Raw genomic sequence first — 22,409 nt, forward strand, 5'->3', positions numbered from 1 at the left:
TAAACAAAATGCCATAAATTTGGCAGCTTATAAACAACAGAAATTTATTTCTCACAGTTCTGGAGGCTGGTAAGTCCAAGATACAAACAGACCCAGTGTCTGGTGAGGTTTCGCTTTCTGGGTCATAGACAGCGCATTCTTCCTGTATCCTCACATGGTGGAAAATACTAGCTAACTCTCTGGGGTCTCTTTTATAAGGACACTAATCCTAATCACCTCTGTTTTCATGACCTAATCACCTCCCAAAGGCCCCATCTGCTAATACCATCTCCTTGGGGTTAGGACTTCAACATTAGTATTTGGAGGGAACACAAAATTCAGACCATAGTCTAGAGCTACTTATATTGGTTTTACCAGGTTAAATACTCCTAAAGATTTAATTTCCCATCTTGGTAACTGTTGCAGCCACTGAGAAGCAAGACAGAACAGCACCACAGAATTAAACATCTCTGAATATTCTCTTATTCATCTCATTTGTAAGATATTTGATTCCACAAACTTGTTATGCTAATTTCTATTTCTTTTCACTTTGATTATGTTACTGTTACTATTCCTTGGAATTCTTATCCATATACTTACCTGGAATTCAAACTATATCAATATTTTAAGGCTCTATTTGGGTCCAATTTTCATCTTTAACACTACAAAGAATACAGCACAGTAATAAAAAGCATAGGCTCCAGAGTCAGAATCACGCACCACTAGCTGCATGACCTGGGGCACATTACTAAATCGTCTGTGCCTTGTCTTCATCTTTTGTAAAGTAGGAATGTTCAGCAGTATTGCTGTCAGGCTCAAGTGAACTAGGACATGCAAAGCACTATGAACAGTGCTTGGCATGAAGTAGTCACTCGATAAATGTTAGCCACTATTGTACTTCTTTATTATAACCCCCATTCTTCCTGTACTTCTCTGAACAGCTATAGATTCATAAGTAATAAGGACCTTAGATCTTATAGTCATTCAGTTCAATCTCCCACACAAAGTAGTATCATCTCTAAAAAGCTCTTCATACTTGGTCAACCATGAAGATGGTTAAATACTTGCAGTGATGAAAACTTTACTACTTTTCAAAAAGCATAGGCTCAAACAGTTCTTACAATAAAAAAAAAAAAAATTATGTGCAGTACTTTCTTTCCACCCATTCGTCTCTGAGTTCTGCCTTCAGTACAACCGAAAAACAATCCTGCATCATCTAACCTCTTTCATATGAAAGCCCTTAAATATTGAAGGCATTTGCTTAGTAAGTCGCACTCTCTAGCACTGCCGTCCTCTGCCTCGATCTTTTCTCTTCATTTCTCTTCTCTGGGCAAAACACTATAATTTCTCTTGTCTGTCCACCACAAGATACGTTTTCTATATCTTCACCATCCTCAACACAATCTTCAGGACGCACTTCATTTTATGAAAGTCATTCCTAACAGAGGGCACTAAGAGCTGCACAGAATATTCCAAGCAGGTTCTGAATAGTAAAAATGACAGTATAACAGTTTGTTTAGGAAAGTAAGGCAAATTTTGGAAAAATTTACTTAATAACAACCATCAAAAACAATGCTGTTAAATGAGCAAGTAAGTTAAATTTTTCTTTTGAGAGATTGGCAAACAACATAGGCTATTACCCTAACCTATTTAAATCAGATTGTGGACTCTCTGCCAGGCTGCCTTCCAGATTGTATCCAGAGACAGAATTTGTGGTGTCTTTATGTAATCTGCTTTTATCTCTATGGAAGTCTCTTTAGCTATGTGTTTTTTTCTTCATGTGTCTGTTTTTGTCCTGCTTCTGTTTCTTTCTGTATGTCAATCTCTTTCTCATTCTTCTTTCTTTTGTCAATCATTCAATAAATATTTATTCAGTGCCCATCAAGTGTCAGGCACTGTATTAGGTATAAGAAGTTCAAAGACAAGTCATGCTCAAAATACCCCCTGGCTAAGGTGGGAGGCAAAGCAGACGCAGACAGATAATAAACAGATAATAAGATACTATGGTAATACAGTGAGGTAGATAATGCACAGGTTACTGTGAGAGCACCAAGAATGATTGAATGCTGGATGAAAGGGATCTGAGAGATTTCCAGGAGGAGATAGAATCTTATGAAATCTAAAGTGATTCTAAACAGTACTTTTAAATTTAACATGTATTTAAATTCCCTAGGAATCTTGTGAAAGTGCAGATTCTTAATCAGTGTATCTGTCCAAGTAGTAGGACCTCAGATGCTGCATTTCTATCAGGCTCCAGGAGATGTCCATGCTGCTAGCCCCCAGACCATCACAGGGTCACAGACGTCTTAAAGGATGGAAAGGAGTAAGTAAGGGCTGTGCAGAGTGAATGTGGGCAGTATAAACAGCATGAAATAAATCACAGAGGTAGAAAACACCTGAGTATATGTGATGAGACTGAAGCACACTGGTGTTTCCAGGCAATTTAAAAGGTCATGAGTGTCTAAACTGGGAATGGATGGGAGTATGACATATCATTGTGTGTGTGTGTGTGTGTGTGTGTGTGTGTGTGTATGTGAGAGAGACAGAGAGACAGTCTCACTCTGTTGCACAGGCTGGAGTACAGTGGCGCGATCTTGGCTCACTGCAACCTCTGCCTCCCAGGTTCAAGCGATTCTCCTGCCTCATCCTCCTAAGTAGCTAGGATTACAGGTGCCCACCACCATGCCGAGATAATTTTTGTATTCTTTTTTCTTTGTTTTTGAGATGGAGTCTCACTCTATCGCCCAGGCTGGAGTGCAGTGGCACGATCGCGGTTCACTGCAACATCTGCCTTCCAGGTTCAAGTGATTCTCCTGCTTCAGCCTCCCGAGTAGCTGTGACTACAGGCACCCACCATCATGCCCGGCTAATTTTTTGTATTTTTAGTAGAGATGGGCTTTCACTGTGTTAGCCAGGATGGTCTTGAACTCCTGACCTCATGATCTGCCTGCCTCGGCCACCCAAAATACTGGGATTACAGGCGTTGAGCCACCACGCCTGGCCAATTTCTGTATTTTTAGTAGAGACAGGGTTTCACCATGTTGGCCAGGCTGGTCTCAAACTCCTGACCTCAGGTGATCGACCAGCCTTGACCTCCCAAAGTGCTGGGATTACAAAGGCTTGAGCCGCCCGCCCGGCCAGGAGTATGGTATGTCTTAAGGAAAAGGGAAGTTATTACATGGATGACAGAGTATATCAAAAATTCTTTAAGTAGGGCAGTTATATGGTAACAACTGCAAATCAAATAACAAGTCTAGTGTCTACACTGGTAGAATAATGGACAAGAAGATAGTATGCTAGGCTACTTAAATAAACCTGCTAAAGATGATGAGGAGGATCTAAATTACGGCAGTAACAACAGATTTAGATGAAAAGGGACTGGTCTGAGAAATGGTTACGAAATAGAATAGGTTAATTGTGTCATCACTTGTTAATTTAAAAATCAGGTGGTTGTTATTCCTTTGCATTTTTTTGCAGGCATCGTATCTATTCTTAACCTTAGTAACATGTGATCTTAGTAACATGTGATCTTGGACAAGCCACTTACCCTCTTTTAGCAGTTACTTCCATATCTTTTTTAAAAAATGTGAAGATTTGACCCAAATGAACAGTGTCGTTGCTTTAAACCCTAAAATTTATGAGCCTGTGAACTAAATTCGTCTCATTGACTTGTAGATTCATAAAATGTATTCATAGAACCTACTATAATATCTGGACTTTATAAAATGAATTCTTAGTATCTACCACAATACCTGTATTTTATATATATATATATATGTACACACAATATATATATGAAAATGTATTGTATAATATATGTACAATAGATGACAATATATTACAGTACTAGTCATACAATGTATATGTGTGTGTGTGTGTATATACACATACAATATTATATGACTAATACTGAATCTACCTAGCTGACAGGTATTAAAACTTGAGACTTTTAAAATCCTTCCTCTTCTTTGCCCACCACATTCATTACCAAGTCCAGTGGTTTGTTACATGTGCCCTACTGGCAATTCTTTGGTTTATGCACTTATTTTTTTTAACTGGATTCCTCCAATAGCACCTTAAATGTTCTCCCCGGTTCCATTCAAATCCCCTTCCAAACTCTCTCTGAGAAGGTAAAGAATTCTGGAGTCAGAAAGACTTGGACTTGAATGCTAAGTCCACTGTTCCTTAACTATGTGATTGTCAGCAAGTGATTTAACCTCTTTACACCTTGGTTTCCTTACCTCTAAATTATAGGGATACTAGAAAGACGAACTGTTTGTAAAGTACTTACTATAGTGACTATTCCACAGTGGGAACTCAATAAGTGTTAGTTATCATTTTGAAAGACACATCTCAAAAAGATTAGAGCAGGTACTTCACAAAAGATGAAAATCAAATTACCAAAAAAAAAAAAAAAAAGGAAAGATGCTCTTCTTCATTAGTAATCAGCAAAAGGCAAATTAATACTTGTAAGAGTACAATTATGTATCTCCCTGATTAGCAAAATTTAAGAACTTGTAAATCAAGTGTTGGTGAGGATGTAGAATTTCTCATATACTGCTGCTGGGAATGTAAATTGATGCAACTGATTGGGGAAAATATTTTGGAATTATTTAGTAAAATTAAAGGCGCACATACCCAAAAACTCAGCAGTTCCTTCCCTTGATATTTATCCTAGAGAAGGGTAAATATCAGAATCTATGAGAACTAATATATATAAACATAAAAATGATATTATATTTATGTTTATACTAGCATTAAGTAAAATATATTTAATCCAAATGTTCAACAACAATAGACTAGATAAGTAAATATTGGCATATTAATATGGTAGAATACTATACAACAATTTACATGAATAAACTACATGCATGAACATGAAAGAATCTCACAATGTTAGCAAAATAATCAGGCAATTGAGAGTATACATGCTATAATTCCAAATAGATGGAGCTGAAGCATAGGCAGAACTAAGATTCATAGCCTAGAGATGCACAGAGAGATGGAAAACCTACAAAGAAAAATAAGGTAATGTGCATGACAAAAGGTGGGATAGTAGCTAGCAGTTACCTCTGGTGGGGAAGGAAAAGTATATGATCCGAAAGGGACACATTGGGGTTTGCTGGGAGTCTATTACTTCAAGTTTGATTTATTTGTTTGATTTGTTTTATGTTGTTTGATTTGTTTACATTATGTTTGATTTATAATTATTCTTTAACCTGTATTTGTTTTATACACTCTTCTATGTGTATGGTATATTTCACAATTAAAAAATAAACTGATTATGTCAGACTCCTACTTAAAATTTTTCAAAAGCTCTTCACTTTGAAACAAAATCCAAACTCCTTAATTTTGTCTAAGAGATCCTTCATGGCACATGTCTTGTATCCCTCTTCAACTTTATCTCTACCACTACCATTTCTGCTTCAGCATAGTAAATGACACCTAGTATCCCCACACAATCATGCTCTCTCAGGCTTCCGGATCTGTTAAAAAAATGTTCCCACTGTGCACCGCATCCTCCCTTCCTCTGGCTATCCTTTCACTGTGCTTAATAGTCCACTAAAAGATCCCTTCCTCTGGGAAGGCTTCCTTGACTAATCTCTACCACATCTGTGTTAGAGTCTCCTCTGATGCACTTCCTTTGGCACTCTAGACTTACCCATGTAATAGCACTTTATGAGTGTCACACTCTTTAGAACACAACTACCCCCATTAATAAGCACATTTTATTATAAGTACCACACTCTTTAGACTGAAGGCTCCTTTAAAGCAGGGACTGTCTTTTATCTACCCCAAAAGCTAAACATGCTACGGAAATCACAGATTCTCAATAAGAGTTTGATTAATGAATTAATATTCAGAATGGAAAGAACATAGTATGCTTTCTACATCACTGGGAGTAACACATACTATATTAGGTTCCATCATATAAAATTGTCCTAAAATTGTATTTTAGGTCAAAAATGGTTTGTTATTGGCAATTGTATATAATTATTTATAACACTCATTGAATACATGTTAATTAAGTGCAGTGTAGTGATGGCTATTAGATCTACTTTCTCAATGTAATGGTAGACAGATGGTTTTTATGAATTGTTTTATAAAATCACTATATGAAATAACTCTAGGATTAATTTCATCAGTCTTCCACAATTATAGGTTATGCATTAATTCACAGGGCAGCCTACCTATCTAGAGTTATATAAGCCACTAGGCAAATGAAAGAAAGATATTGATCACTAGCTCAAAATAGCTTCTTTTGGAGTTTTATAAGCACCACAGTCATACTCTAGTTCTCAAAGATGTTATCTGACAGATTATAACTCGTTCATCTCTGCTGCAATCTATTGATTATTGACTTTGGTGACTATGAAGCAGCACGTATTTGATTTAAAAGGACATTCTACCTGTGTGTGCTGATATTTTTATAAATTAATAAGTTTTTAAAGTCATTCCAACTAGGCAGAGCAACTGGATCTATTTTTAATATTGTTTTGTTAAGCAAAAGGATTTGTAGGTTAAAATGCCCATGAATTGAGTTTTATAAAACTGTGATTTCTCTTCTCGTATTTCAGAAGAGCTAAACAGTGTGTGTGTCTGTGCGTCTGTGTGTGTGTGTGTTTTCCTGAAAGAAACTGAAAACCATAATTTAGCTCAGAACCAATTTTTCTACTAAAGGAGATGAATCTGTAAAATATAGTACAATGTTGCAAGTAATAAAAGTCACTTAAAAATAATGGTACCCAGCTGTTACTCTGCCACATGAAAATGTTAATTGCAGGTATCATCCATGGTGGTAGTATTACAGTGTTATATGCTGCACTCATGCACCTCAAGAATTTTCACTACTGTATGTGGTGTTAGTAGTACCACACCAACTATTAAACTTCTGTTCTATTGATTTTCACTTCTGTAGTTGAAATTATTTGGAGCAGTATTTCTCCAGATCCATATACCAAACCATATGCAATATTTAAATTGGCTATATAGATCACAGTTTTCATACTAAGGAATATTTTTAAATTGGCAACTCACCACAGCTTGTATGGGTTCTCATCTATAGGAAACGGGTCTAATTCAACAGCTTCTTGTATGAGTTGCCATAGTGAAGATCTGAGATGGGCCTGCCGTTGGTGTTTCTCACACTAGCCTGAAAACAAAGTCGAAAAACAGACGAGTTTGATTTTAAGATTTAAATGGGAATTTCACCTGTATTTAGAAAACCAAAAAGCTGACATCAAAGACAACTGGTTACTGTGTGGGTGAGTGCAGGCAGAGGAAAGAAAACATCTCAAGATAGTTATCTCCATTCATAATTTATTGCAAGCACAAGAACTTTGATGTTATAATACCAGAACAACTATTTTAATATCCGAGCATAAACTAAATTAGTAATTCTTATTTCAATTGATATAATTGGTCTTGTGATATGAATTTGGTTTTCTAATACAAGGCACCCCACTCATCATCAACTGGGACAGCTCCACTGTTACATATATTTACTTATTCTGCTTTTCATAAAAGATTTCATTGGAACAATGGTTACATAGGTACCAATAAAGGAGGAGAATTTTGAAAACCTCTGAAGTATGCAAAAGAAAGTAAACCTAAGCTGGAGCTAGTCTGAAGAGACCTGTATTTATGTTCTTCTAGTTACAAACCTACTTTTTCACCATTATAGCCTGTTACTTCCCAACATTATATTAAAGAAGATTCTTCAGAATATGTGACATTCTACCCAATGTCAAACCATAAGTTTTTATTTCTAGTTTGGAAAATATGGTGATCATACCCAAAATAGGCCTCTTCTTTACCCCAACTAAGAGTCTCTTTCCTGCCCAGGTGCTTACAATTACTCCTAGGACTACCACCCTCTCACTATCCCACGACCTCACCCTGACACCCCAGTGTAGCCCCATTGTCACCTACCACCACTTCAGAGGAGGTGAATTCCTTTCTCCTGTCAATTTCTATTGCACTCATTATCAAAACACTAATATGATCCCTTGATTTTACACCATCTTTATTGTTATTTAGCCTCATCTTCCCAAATGGCAGAAACTGTGTTACAGTTTCCCAATTTTTTTCTACCATAGCACTTAGCAGAGAACTCAGTACATGAGAGAGATTCATTCAATGAATATTTGGTGTGTCCCTATTGTGTGCCAAATAGACAAGGTCAGTCCCTGATGGGGATTAAACCTTAGTAGAGAATACAGGTAATACAAGAATAGGCAATTACTATCTTATATAAGTGCTGTGATGGAGCTTCCACCTACAAACACCGAATAAACATTGCCAAATAAACAGACCTAACCTAAGAGCTTCACTTCACTATCAGTGCTTTCAGATCCTATTTCCAATGTATAAGAAGAGGACAATTGCTTTAAGCAATCCATTTTCAGAGAGTACACAGGGTACCCAGGCAGGTTAACACAGACAAACAGGAGTCAGTTTTATTTCTATGAAGACAAGTCACTAAGATGAATTTCTAGAACTTTAAAGTCACTGCTGTTTTTGTTTTTGTTTTTCTTTACACACACACACACACACACACACACGTACAAACACAAGCTAGTGAAAATCCTGTTTATTACTGTGTAGGTCACTGCAACTGCCCGATTGCCCTATAGGGAAGCTTTGCCTTAAACCTGCACACCACACAGGGTTTTAGAGCAGCTGTGGTTAGGGATGCTTCTCAGGAGACTGTATTCATTTCTTTTTCCACTGAAAACTTTAATTTCTATTCCTATGAGCATTATTTCCATAAGCCTCAAGGGTTTTACATCTCATAGTCACCAGAGATAAGAACTGTAAGGAAAGCCATAGTGGCTTGTTATGGATCCAAAACATCAAATAAACTAGAAAATCATTTACTAGAAGTAATATATGTGTGAGGTCTACTTTTTAAACCTAAAATGTTTCTATTTAGTGATTTTCAATATTACCTGATATCTCCTCTTAAGAGTTTCTACCAAGATTCACAATAAGAAATAAACCCTATTAAATACAGAAAACAAAAGGTACATAAAACACAGGTTTTGTGTTTTCCCCTTCTCTGCCTTGACTGGCTCATGAGGATAAAATGTACTCAAACTGAAAAACCTTGAGTCAAAACCTTACAACTTCGCTATGCAAACACGTACGGGTAGGTGAATTTGTGAAAAGATGGGCTCGAATTCTAAGTTACATTTTTTAAACAATCAATATGCAGCATGATCTTTTTATCTGAATCAGCAGTACAGTGTCTCATCTCAGACTTATGTAATGCAATAAATACATCCAATATGCCAAAGAAGCAAATGTACTCTGTTCTTCTTTACCAGTAAGCGTCTCCCCAACTAGTCTACAGGCCCAACTTTTTCCACAAGTCCTTGGTCCTCAGAAGAAGGTGTAATAATAGATGCATGTGTGGTAGGAGGAAGGCACTCAGCAGTCCTGCAGCAAATAGAGCATTGTACTCCATTCTTGTCACTACTGGACACTTCCGTGCCTCTTTCTGCATGATTGTTGCAATGTCCAACCAAAAGCTTAAAAGAGACTGTAAGAGGAAATAGAAAGGGCAATGAAGAAAGAATTTAAGACAACAATGTGTTTGCTTCTCATTCTAATTGAAGGCAGTCTCTCTTGCTCCGAGTCCTTTATTCTGATAAGAAACCAAGCAATCACTCGATGTGAACACAACAATTCCACTGAAAGTCCTTTGGCTACAAATGTGACCTGAGGCCAGAACTAGAGCATGAAGAGAGAACATCTATCCCCATATTTCACAAACAAGTAAACATCCAATTTGTCTTTAGCTTTTAGTATCAGTATAAAAAGAATTTATAACTAGGCTTACATCCAAAGAAACAGATTCATTTACATGAAACCACAATAAAACCTTAAAAATATATTTATGCCTTTAAGCATGGGAGGTTTTTTTAGATTACTTAGGTTGGGCAAATTTGTTTTGCTTATGATATTCCTGTAGGATATACTAAGAAGGAAAATCTTATTAATTTTCCTATAAATTTAAAATATTTACATTTTATAGCATTGACAAATTCTCAGATCATTCTAACCTTAAAATATATAGGCCATGCACTATGAGACCATTAAATACTAATAGCTGCAGACATACCAGACAATGACAGCAAAAACACACTCAGCCCCTCTGGGATCTGTTCATAAACATCCGCTTTCAGCATGGCAAACACACTCCTCTCAACAGCAGATGCTGTTCTGGGGCGAGCAGGAAGGAAGCTGGAGGCAGCTGATTTTCCCACTCTACATGTAATTTCTTACTGCCTCATTATCCAGAATCTTTTTACTGAAACTGTGAGGATTTTTTAAGAACAGGAGCCCCTCAAATTAAAGACACTTTGCAACAGCAGAGGAATGACATGCATATGAGGAAACATGAAGACTCTCTGATATTTAAGGTCACACCACCTTTGTCATCTGATTTTCTAGTCCCATTGTAGGGGAGAGAAAACCCAGCTTGCTCTACATAATAAAATAAGCTAATCCAATACTTTATGTCAATTTTAAGAGTGTGATCAAGGTAGAGAGGGGCATACATACCAGAGGCAGCCAAACTGCTACATCCAAAGCATCCAACCCCTAAAATCTAATGGTTCTGAAGTGGTGTCAGAAGCTTGTGATATATTTATATATTTATTTGTTATATATTCATAACATATATGCTCACCTAAAGTAGAAAATTCACAGAAGCTTCTCTGAGAGAAATGTTCCTGACTGCAACCATTTTAAATATGTTGATAAGCATTCTGTGAGATCTTCCAGGGTCTGACAACTAACAGATTAGGGATAGAAGGAGATATCGGATGTTGTACTGGCAATGCCTGGTGCATTTACACTCATTTTCCTTCCACCTGAACTGTGGCCTGTCCCATATGACTTAGCCTGCTTCCTTGCAGTTTGTTCATAAAAGTTATCATCAACATGGCCAGAAGCAGGCAGGGCTGCTGTACAGACACTGTCAGGCTCTGCACCAAAGGCAGCCCATGTAAACAACCGGGTGATGGCTTCAGAGCCTACTGCTGTGGGATAAGCCATTCTTTTTCTGTGGCTAAATTGCAGTACCCTGGGAAGTTATCTGTTTAAGGGAGTAAAAGCAGAGACTAGGTCTCTAGATTTAAATGTGGAGGGAGGGTGAGAAAAATACATGGATAGATAGTTTTCTTGTAATATCTATAGCCTGATTTACTTATAGATTTTCCAGTAAATTACATTTATTTTGTTGAAGACACAAACACGTAGATCCTAATAAATATACTGCCATACTTATTTCTGATTTTTTTTTCAAAAGAGCTCTGACATTTGTAGGGGACACAGTATCCCAGCACAGAATACCTGGGAACCTTGCCATGAAAAAAGAAAGCTGCCTGCTGTGACTAGGAGATCACTTTCTTAAAGGGACCCGTTACCTATTTGACTGCAGTGCCAATGTTTCCTCTTATCTCTAACCTGACCCCTGTTCTGTGTTCCTCTCCCCAGCTCAGATTTAGCCTGGAGTTGCTCTGCAAGAGTAACGCCAATAGTTTTACACCTAATATATATATAAATACTGTTCCTTAGTAAAATACATCTTAAAATATTTAAGTTATACTTCTCACAAAAGTAGACATAAATACATACTAAAAGACGTTATTTTTAATGTTTTATGGAACCCATCACATTTTTCAGATATGGGACTAAGGTCAGCACTTCTAACAAGCACAGCTGTTTGGTGTTTTTTTTTTTCTTTTTCTCTCTCTCTCTCCATGTGCGTGTGTGTGTGTGTGTGTGTGTGTGTGTGTGTGCGCGCGCGCTTCTCTCTCTCTCTCTCCCTTCCCTTCTGTAGCCCTGCATTGGTCTAAAAACCCCTGGTCACAATAAGAATGCTCCCTCCCTCCCTCTGCTACCCCTCACTCCAAACAGAAAGGTTTCAACACGCCCAAGTCTGGGAAGAGATGTTCTGCACAGAGGGAAAAGCTGGTGGCTTTTTGCCTCAAAGCTAGTTCACTTGATTAACCTGCTTTCCACCCATCTCTCTCGTCTCTTCCATACTCCCTCTCCCGCCCCACCAAGAGCAATCAACAGACATCACCCCACCCTCCAAAAACAGGTTAGAACCCAGAACGAGCAAAGAGCCACCTACCATTCCGTGCCTGAGAACTACGATCCTGATCCGGCAGTGTTTGCCCCAGAAATCCTCCCTACTTGTTTTTCATTAACCACATTCCAGACTGTAATATGGAAGAGATTCTTTGGAGATAGGGAGATTGTTTAAAATTAACGACGGACAGGTGATTTCCAAGAAAACCCAATCTTAAACTCACTCAAGCCCCTAGGAACTGAGGGGTGAGGACAAAAAAGGAAATTTGTAAAAATGAAAAAAGAAAAGAAAAAGGTAAGCATATAGCAAGCACCACCCACCCCCATAAAAATAAAAAGTGAAGGGGAGGTTAAAGAAAAAAGAAGAAGAGTGGCTTGCTGAATCACCCTCTTTCACTGCCTGGAAACCATTGTGCAGCGTGATGCTGCCTGTACCATTGTGGAACCTACCAGAGGAGACGGACAGAGGGCTTGGGGAATGGGGTTGCTATGGCAACTGAAAGGAGCACACATGACGTCAAAGCCCAGAGAAGTCTAGGGAGGGGGATGAGGGGGAAACAGAAAGAGGAAAAGTCTATGTGCAGCTACAGCTACTGTGTTTTCCGGTTAAATGAGGACCAGGCAAATGTAAAGGAATAAGGTTCGTCGGCAGCCAACATCAGCAACTACGACATCAAGGCAGCCAGCCTGCACAACCTGAAGAAAAGATCCGTTGGATGCAGCTCTGGCCCTTTGCACAGCAGCACCGAGGAACAAATACCAGCAGGGCAAAACACCACTGGAAATGCAGTTAACCTCTGCTTTTCAACTATCTCCTGCAATATGTCTAAACGTCAACCAAGTAAGAGATGATAATAAACACAGAGGAGAAGGAGGTATTTGAGTGTCGCCTGAACCCCGAGGTCATCTGCACGGCACTATTCCTCTTCTCTGTTTCCTGTTTTTGTAAAATTCCTGAATAAATATCCACTAAACCAAACTCAATAGACTAATACTTAGGTTGCAATCTGAGTGTACAAAGAAAATACTGATTAATTTGAGTTAACACATCAAATTAATACTGATTAATTTCAGTTCTTTTTTTTTTTAATTGCAGATAATTTCCTAGAGAACTGATGCAAATTGTACTGTTACTATTTAGGGTAAATATCACAATTTTATTTAAGTAATTTGCTCTGCCTTTAACTGTTATAGGGTATTTTTAAAGTCTCCAAACAGTTTTACTATCCACAAATAATAGTTTCCTGGAATGACAACAGTTAACTACTTGCACTATAAAAAAAATTAGGTTTACCAAATTTGTTTTACCTTTTTTATGTAAGAAAAATTTTCAATACAAATTTTGCTTTAACCAACTCCAGCCTTTGGACTTGTCAAATTATGTAATCTAATTCAATTCCTTTTTTGCTTACACTCCTTGAAGGTGGGTTTCTGGTTATTGCTACCAAGTAGTACTGAATTGTACATGATTCCACATTATGTTTTAGATCTAGCATCCTTATATGAATATGAACCTTCTTCCATATGTTACCAGAAAGATATAACATGCAACAGATGCAAACTCAGCAGTCATTGTAGACACTGAAACACATCATAAAGCTGTAAGAAACGCATAAGGTTTTGCTGTCTTTGTTGTTGCTGCTGCTGTTTTATTTGGGAAGAAAATTTAGAAAAAGAAAGGCTTGAGTGAGTTGTATGTCATTGTAGTTCACTGGATAAGAGTTTGGATGTCCCTTTACTCTAATTTCAGTTTCAAGAAGAATCAATCAAGACTACCTTCTAGTCTTCTCAAAGGGCCTACCTGCAAGATAACTATCTCATGCAAAAATACGAATTGATAGCCAAACAATTTATAACACAAAATAACTGGCATTCTGGCTTTTGAGGTATTGTATACTAAGTTTGCTTATCAAAAGTCAATTCCCCAATCCCACAGAAATTAAATCAGTATGTCAAAGAGATGTCTGCACTCCCATTTTTATTGCAGCACTATTCTAATAGTCATGGAAACAACTTAAGTGTTTCAACAGATAAATGGATATATATTATGTATCTCTCTCTCTCTCTCTCTCTCACACACACACACACACACACACACACACAGGAATACTATTCAGCCCTATAAAAACAGGAAATTCTGTCATTTGCAACAACATAGATGAACCTAGAGGACATTATGCTAAGTGAAATAAGCCAGGCACAGCGAGACGAATACCATATAATCTCACTTATATGTGAAATTTTAAAAAGGACAAACTTGTAAAAATAGAAAGTAGAATGGTGGTTATCAGTGGCTGGAGGACAGAAAGGTGGACGGGGAAAAGGGGGACATTGGTTAATAGGTATAAAGTTTCAGTTAGAGAGGAGAACTAAGCTCTGGTGTTCTATTGCACAGCACAGTGACTATAGTTAATAATAATGTTGCCTATTTTGAAATAGCTAAAAGAGAGGATTTCAAATGTTCTCACTACAAGGAAATGATAAATATTTGAGGTGACAGATAATGAGTCTGATTTGATCATACTACAACATATACATGTATCAAAACATCACATTGTAACCCATAAATATATACAATTATTCTAAATTACAAATAAAATAAAACAATTTTTTAAAAGTCAATGCCCAGTAATGTAACATCAATGAGGAAAAAATGAACTCCATCTCTTATCTTACATTGTAAACACAAATATTTATTCAAGATGAATTGTACACCTCAACATAAAAGCTAAAATATATGACACTATTAAAATATAGCTTTTTTAAAAGATGGCTTTCTTACCTTGCAGTAGGCAAAAATTTCTTAGGATACACAAAGCTCTTACCATAATAGAAAGAAAAAAAAAAGAGAGACTTCATCAAAATTAAAAGCTTCCACTTATCCTAAGTCACCATTAAGAAAATGAATAGACAAGCCACAGTCTAGATGATACATATATCTGAATACTCTTGATAGCTGAAAATATTCTGATACACACAATTCCTAGATTATAGAAAACATCTCCTACAATTCAACAATAAACACGAACAAACAACTTTGTTTAACGGGCAAAAGATTTGGACAGGCATTTGAGAAAGGAAAATTTACAAATGGCCAATAAACATATGAAAAAGTATTATATATCATTAGTCAGCAGAAATATACAAATTAAATCCAAAATGAGATACCATTTCATGCCCACAAAAATGACTAAAATTAAAAAGACTAACATCATCAAATATTGACAAGGATATGGAAAACCAGAACTCTCCTACATATATTGGTAGGATTACAAAATATTAAAATCACCTTGGGAAATTTTGGTAATTTTTATAATTATAAACCTACACCTAACATATGACTCAACACTTCTAAAGATTCATCCAAGACAATGGAAATCTACGTCCTCCAAAAAAAAAGTTGGACATAAATGTTTATGCCAAGCTTTGCTTGTAATAAGCAAAAGCAGGAACAACTCCAAATGTATCAACAACAGAGCAGATAATTACAATATACAGTCAGCCCTCCATGTTCATGGGTTCCACATCTGTAGATTCAAAAACTGAAGATCAAAAATATTAGGGGAAAAAGAATAAAAAGAACTACAGAGATAAATAAACACAAATAGAAGTACACTATAACAACTGCTTATATTACACTTACTTTGTACTAGGTATTATAAATAATTTAGAGATGAGTTAAAATAATAGGAGGATGGAACATCATGCCATTTTATACAAGGGATTTGAACATCCACTGCTTTTGGTATGGAGGGGTTGTTCCTGGATCCAGTCCCCCTGAGAGTACTGAGGGACAACTGTATTTGCCTAATAGAATATTACTCAGCAATTAAAAAGAATGGCAACCAGGAACAGGTTAATATCAATCATTTTCATCCATTAGGTGTTAGTTTCTTTTTTTAAGCTTTTTGAAAATTTATTTATTTTTATTAATGTTATTTTTATTGACAATCATAATTGTATATATTTATGGAGTATGTTGTGATATTTTGATATATGTATACAATGCGGAGTAATTAAATCAAATGAATTAACATAACTGTCACCTCACATCATTTTTGTGGTGAGACATTTGAAATTTACTCTCTTGGTTATTCTAAGATATACAGTACATTATTATTGACTATAGTCACTCTGCTGTACAACAGATCTCAAAATTTATTTCTGCCATCTCACTAAAATTTTAGTTAACTAAAATTTTGGTTAGCTAAAACTCTTTTTTTTTTTTTTTTGAGACACGGTCTCGCTCTGTTGCCCAGGCTAGAGTACAGTGGTGCAAACACAGCTCACTGCACCTTTGACCTCCCGGCCTCAAGGGGTCCTCCTGCCTCAGCCTCCTGAGTAGCTGCGACTACCGGTGCCTGCCACTCCACCTGGCTAATTTTTTATTTTTAGTAGAGGTGAGGTCTAAGTCTGTTGCTCAGGCTGATCTTGAATTCCTGAACTCATGTGATCCTCTCGCCTTGGCCTCCCAAAGTGCTAGGATTACAGAGAGGTGTGAGCCACCTCACCAGGCTTGAAATTCTTTTTTTATTTTTTTTTTATTGGTTGTTGTTGTTGTTGTTGTTGTTGTTTTAGGCTTTTTTTTTTTTTTTTTTTTTTTTTGAGACAGGATCTCACTCTATCACCCAGGCTGGAGTGCAGTGGTGCAATCTCGGTTCACTGCAGCCTCAACCTCCCAGGCTCAAGAGATTCTCCCACCTTAGCCTCCTGAGTAGCTGGGACCATAGGTGCTTGTCACCATGCCCAGCTAATTTTTTTGTATTTTTGGTAGAGACGGGGTTTCACCATGTTGCCCAGGGTAGTCTCGAACTCCTGAGCTCAAGTGATCCACCCACCTTGACCTCCCAAAGTGCTGAGATTATAGGCACGAGCCACTGCTCCAGGTTCATTGAAACGCTTTGAAGTATTTTCCAAAAATGTTGATTCTTGGCATTAGTTACAAAGAGTGATAGATTCCAACCTTGCACATATATTTTGGTGTGGATCTTACTAAACAGCGTTTTAATTCTCAACATACTCATTTCAATTACATTTATGTTATTCAAATAATCTTTTAAGTCTATTCTATACATTTCAGGAAAATTACTTTTCTAAAATTTGATTATGCAATACAAGTTAGTTTTTTTTTAAAAAATCAGTAGCTGAATAGTTCCTATTCCGAGTTGGATAAAACCAAAACTCTTGGTCAGGTGCAGTGGCTCACACCTGTAATCTCAGCACTTTGGGAGGCTAAGACAGGTGGATCGCTGGAAGTCAGAATTTCCAGACCAGCTGGCCAACATGCTGAAACCCTGTCTCTACTAAAAATACAAACATTAGTCCAGTGTGATGGCATATGCTTGTAATCCCAGCTACTTGGGAGGCTGAGGTGGAAGGATTGCTTGAACCTGGGAGGCAGAGGTTGCCATGAGCCAAGATCACACCACTGCACTCCACCCTGGGCAACAGAGCAAGACCCTGTCTCAGAAAACAAACAAACAAAAAAACAAAAAAACACTGTTTAAGGCCCTCAATCCTCAATCAGACAATTCTACTATATTTCTCTCTTGCCATTTCTCAATCCAACACAATATGTTTGAGAGCCCTCCCCACCAAATAAATGTTTTCAATGAAAAGAGAAAGAAAAAAGAACAGATACATATTGGGATTATTATGTTTGTCAGGCACTGTGTTTATACGTATTCATACTCACCATATAAACGCCCATAAAAATATCCACTTACTTTCATTTGGCACTTACCATACTGTATTTTGCACTACTCCAACTTCGTGAATATGTAACATCTCACCTTGGCCGGGCTCACTGGCTCAGGCTTGTAATCCCAGCACTTTGGGAGGCCGAGGCGGGTGGATCACTTGAGGTAAGGAGTTCAAGACCAGCCTGGCCAACATGGCGAAGCCTTGTCTCTACTAAAAATACAAAAATTAGCTGGGTGTGGTGGCACTTGCCTGTAGTCCCAGCTACCTGGGAGGGTGAGACAGGAGAATCGCTTGAACTGGGGAGGTGGAGGTTGCAGTGAACCAAGACTGCACCATTGCACTCCAGCCTGGGCAACAGAGTGAGACTCTGTCCCAAAAAAAAAAAAACACCTTGTACCTGACTGTGACTTAATCCTCTTTATTTCTCATTAACTGTCCTGAAAGTTCCTTTTCCATGTATAGCATATCATCTTATACGTGGTAGGTGATCAGTAAACATTTATGGTTAATTATAATTATCTGCAGTTTACAACTCTTTTTTACAGTTATCAAAACTTTTTATTTAAAATATTATTATTATGTTGTGATATACACAATATTAAAGCAGGTAACCTCTGTTACAATATTACATATTTCAACTTCGTATTTAGGTCTAAAAACACTTTAAACTGCTTCAAACTCTTTTTCAAAGTGCTTTCAAATAAAACCATATGTAATACAGAAGTCTGACTTGTATCTTGAATCTTACCAATTCTTTTATTTTATTTTTTTATTTTATTTTTTTTATTTTTTTATTTTTTTATTATTATACTTTAAGTTCTAGGGTACATGTGCATAACGAATCTTATCAATTCTATCAATCATAAGAGTTTTTGAAGGAGGAGTCTTAAATAAATAAGTCAATGTAAGTTCTTATTTTCAAAAGCATGCAATTGTATTTAGTATATTTTATATGCAAATCTATTTATTTAACAGCATGTGGGTAGTCTGAGGTAGGACTAAAGATGTCTAGGAATATCTCTTGCTCTCCAATCAAGGAGATCTTTCTTACCTTATTAATACAAACTTTAGAATATTACATTTTCAGAATAAACTACTGAAACATGCAACAATATAGATGAATCTCAAAACATGCTGAATGAGAAATAAGACAGAAAAGAGTATATACTATATATATCTGTCTACATGAAGTTTCAGAACAGACGAAACTATTCTATGGAGATAGGAATCAGAGCTGTGATTGCCAGTGACAGGAGGAGGAAAACAGTCAAGGACTATGTTGACAGCAAGAGGGAAATTCCTATAGTGATGAGAAGGTCCTACATCTTGATAGAGATGTGAGTTATATGGGTATACGCATTCATCAAAACTCCTCAAAGTGTAACTCTTAAGATCTGTGCATTTCACTCTATGTAAATTAAACTGCCATTAAAAATTTTTAAGTAAATTTCCTTTTGGGAAAAAGGATAAGCCAATAAATTAGGGTTCCTAAACCTGAATATCTAGTCCCATACCCTGAATCTTGATTTTTCAGACCCAAGCAGCCCCAGCAATAGGAAAGGCCAGACTCAGAGTCACCAGGATGTTAAGAGACCTAACCCTCAGAGGTGAGGCAGACAATTGATGGAGGTTTACACAGCAATCAACAGATGAGAATTCAGACTCTTAAAAAACAGGTTTTCAGAAAAGCGTGGCAGTAAGCAGATTCCTGGGTTCAGCTGCAGGGACTAATTCAGTGCTGGGACTCAGATGCAGAAGGAAATGAAGGTGCTGAAGAATACTTTCTGAATCCAATTCTCAAGTGGATTAAGGGGGTAGCAGTGAAACCAACTAATGCCCTAAGGTCTCTTGTCAAAAGTGGTCCCGGAGTAGGGCGACCAACTTGTCTCTATTTGCCAGGTACTTCTCAGGTTCTAGCAGGCGCTTCTCATGTTCTAACACTTAAAGTCCTACATCATAGGAAATCTCTAAATCCCAGGCAAACTGGGGAAGCTGGCCACCCTTTCCCATAATCTAGAATAGACTTGAACTCTCAGATGGAAGTTGAGAGATAGCAACTGTGAAAGAATGAGCTGCAAAAGAAAGAAGTCATGAGTTTCTTAAAAGAGTGATGTCATTAAAGAAGTGTCACCTAGCTATACTTTCAACAATTGATTATTATGCCATGAATTAGGGTGGTAGCAAGGGGATGCAAAGGGTTTGATAAAAAGCAAGGAAAATTATGGAACCTAAATCAACAGAACATGCTGACGGATGGAATATGAGGGGATGGTGGAGGGTCCACGTTTACTCTTTGAGTACCATGTTCCTATCATTTCACAGAATGCCTTCTCTCAGAGAGTCAGTCATGTATCTTTCATGATACTATTAGAATATAAGATTTCCCCAAGTATATTCTACTTGGGGAACACTGGCTCTTTGCAAAAACTATTCTATAGTTTAAAAGTTTCAGAAATGCTGCATACAATAGCTGCCCTTTGGAAAGCCATGTTTTATTACATGTACTACAGTCTATGGAAACCTACCCTCAAAGGCCAAGGAAGCTGAGAGGCCAAAGAAAAAGGCTAACAAATCCAGTTTCTCAGAAAGAAACATTTAATCCCCATACCCTCACGTGAGAAAGTATTCTTATATAGTAATTTTTTCTTGTTGTTGTTGTTGCTGTTTTGTTTTGTTTTTGTTTTTGTTTTGGTGAAACATGTGCAGCTAGTCCTGTCTCAGACTCTCTTGCAAAACTTGTGACCACTGGGGAAGTTAGATAAACGTTTTTATGAGGGATTTTTCTATGCTATAGGCATTGTTTCTTGACCTTGCTTCAGGAAGACAGTATCCAGTAGCCAAACATCAGTCATCATTGGCTACTATCCAGTAGCCAAACGAAGTCATCTTGGTTTTGCTTTAAGATGGCATTACTGTTGCCAAGTGACAGGGTGTTTTCTATATTACATTAATAAATTAAAGGTGCTGAGAAGCCCTAAGGAAAAGAAAACTATTTAAATTTCTCAAAATTACCTCTCAAATGCAGTTTTTAATTAATATATTTTATCATGCTATTGGGATGGGAAACACAGAGCCCATAACTTACCATAATCATAATGATTAGCACTGGTGCGAATTTAAAACACTAACACTTCCTAATAAGAGTAAGTCTTCTGACCTTTAAACTTCACGTAAGAGAAGGGATGTACCTTCCACTTACTTTTCTTTTTAACTTATAGACCTTATTTGTAGGGCAGCTTCAGATTTACAGAAAAATTGATCGGAAAAGTATAGAGAATTCCCATATACCCTGCTCCCTCCCCACAGTTTCCCCTATTATTAATATCTTGCATTCATGTGGTACATTTGTTACAATTGATGAACCAATAACGATACATTATTAACTAAAATCCATAGTTTACATTAGGGTTCGTTCTTCGTGTTGTACAGTTCTATGGGTTTTGACAAATGTATAGCATCATGTTGCAATCACTTTTAATTTTTTTCTTGCTCAGGAGTCAATTTTACATTCAGAAAACAATTGTGTTCACATCAAACAAAAGTAGATAAATTGGTCTCCTGAAAGTTTTTCCTAGTGGACAGAGCACTACTGTTAGAATTCAATGGTACTTTGAACCAACTGTTATTAAGTTTATAAAAGTACTGGTTTGCTTTTGCTTTTGTTTTGGACTGGCAACCTCCCACAACCAGCAAAATTATGTCCCTTTGTGGTTAAACATACTTTGATTCCAAATACAAAATATCTGCAGCAATAAAAACAGTTCCACACAACTTTTCAGTATCCTAATAGCATTTTTTTTTTAAGTCTGAATGCACTTCACAAATGATAATGGGGGGAGGGAAGGTTTATTGTAAAATAATATCAAAGAAGATTAAGCCTCCACCTCAGGTAGCAGCAGCTTAAAAAATCTAATTAGTGTATGTGTCTTTTGAACAATGATGCTAACAGAAAACGCCCTTTTCTTAGATCCCAGCAGAAGCTGGTGTGTGAGATAAAGAAAGTTATTCTTGCCAGACATCCTCAGGTTTATTCACACTTCAATCCATACACATCTGTAGCAATTCCAATTTCCCTTATCCCAGAAGCATGAAAAAAGCATGAAGATACCATGGATTACATTTGAGTTTCGTCTGAAAATTCAACTTCCCACTCTGCAGCAATTCCTTCAACCTTTAATGGGGCTATTCTCACCTCTCACTGTAATTTGTCAGCATGGTGCCCAGAAGGCGGTCACTGAGGTAGGCTAAGAAGCAAAATATGAGCCAAAAATTGTGTAATTAAATTAAAGTTTAGTAATTTTTTTATAAACAGTTCTGCCGTCACTACTTGCTAAAAATTTCTAATATTAAAGAGCTTATTTTTAAACATTTATATGAGAAGACTTTTTCAATCACCTAACTAGTTGGTGAATTCTGGGTCTGTCTAATCAAACAATAGTATAAGTAATAGTAATACATGATGATCATATACAAACACTTAAAAGAGTAATAATCAGAATTAATACGAATTTGGTGTATTTAGTCTTACATTTTTAAGCCAAATACTTACCAGCAAAAATCTGTATGTGCAGCTTATGTCTGGTCTAAAAATCTGCTGGATTTTCAAATCATTAACAAAAAAT

At 36.9% G+C, this 22,409-nt stretch overlaps 1 protein-coding gene across 15 annotated transcripts in view; it reads right to left on the reverse strand.

Moving 5' to 3' along the window:
- Positions 1–12,801, reverse strand: part of MAPK10 (mitogen-activated protein kinase 10) — a 336,526-nt gene extending 323,725 nt beyond the window's left edge. For 4 of the 15 annotated variants that reach the window (XR_001903135.3, XR_004182577.1, XR_004182576.1 and 1 more), the window contains exons 1-2: positions 12,128–12,794; positions 7,018–7,132 (exon numbers count right to left, since the gene is read on the reverse strand). The gene's annotated coding sequence lies outside the window, so the exon portion shown is untranslated. Of the gene's footprint in view, positions 1–7,017; positions 7,133–10,105; positions 10,359–12,127 lie in introns of those variants that run through there. The other 11 variants (XM_009207125.4, XM_009207124.4, XM_017959311.3 and 8 more) reach the window with 9 other exon arrangements.
- Between the last annotated feature and the right edge of the window lie 9,608 nt (positions 12,802–22,409).

Source organism: Papio anubis, chromosome 3, assembly GCF_008728515.1.
Source record: "Papio anubis isolate 15944 chromosome 3, Panubis1.0, whole genome shotgun sequence".
NCBI classification, from domain to species: domain Eukaryota; kingdom Metazoa; phylum Chordata; class Mammalia; order Primates; family Cercopithecidae; genus Papio; species Papio anubis.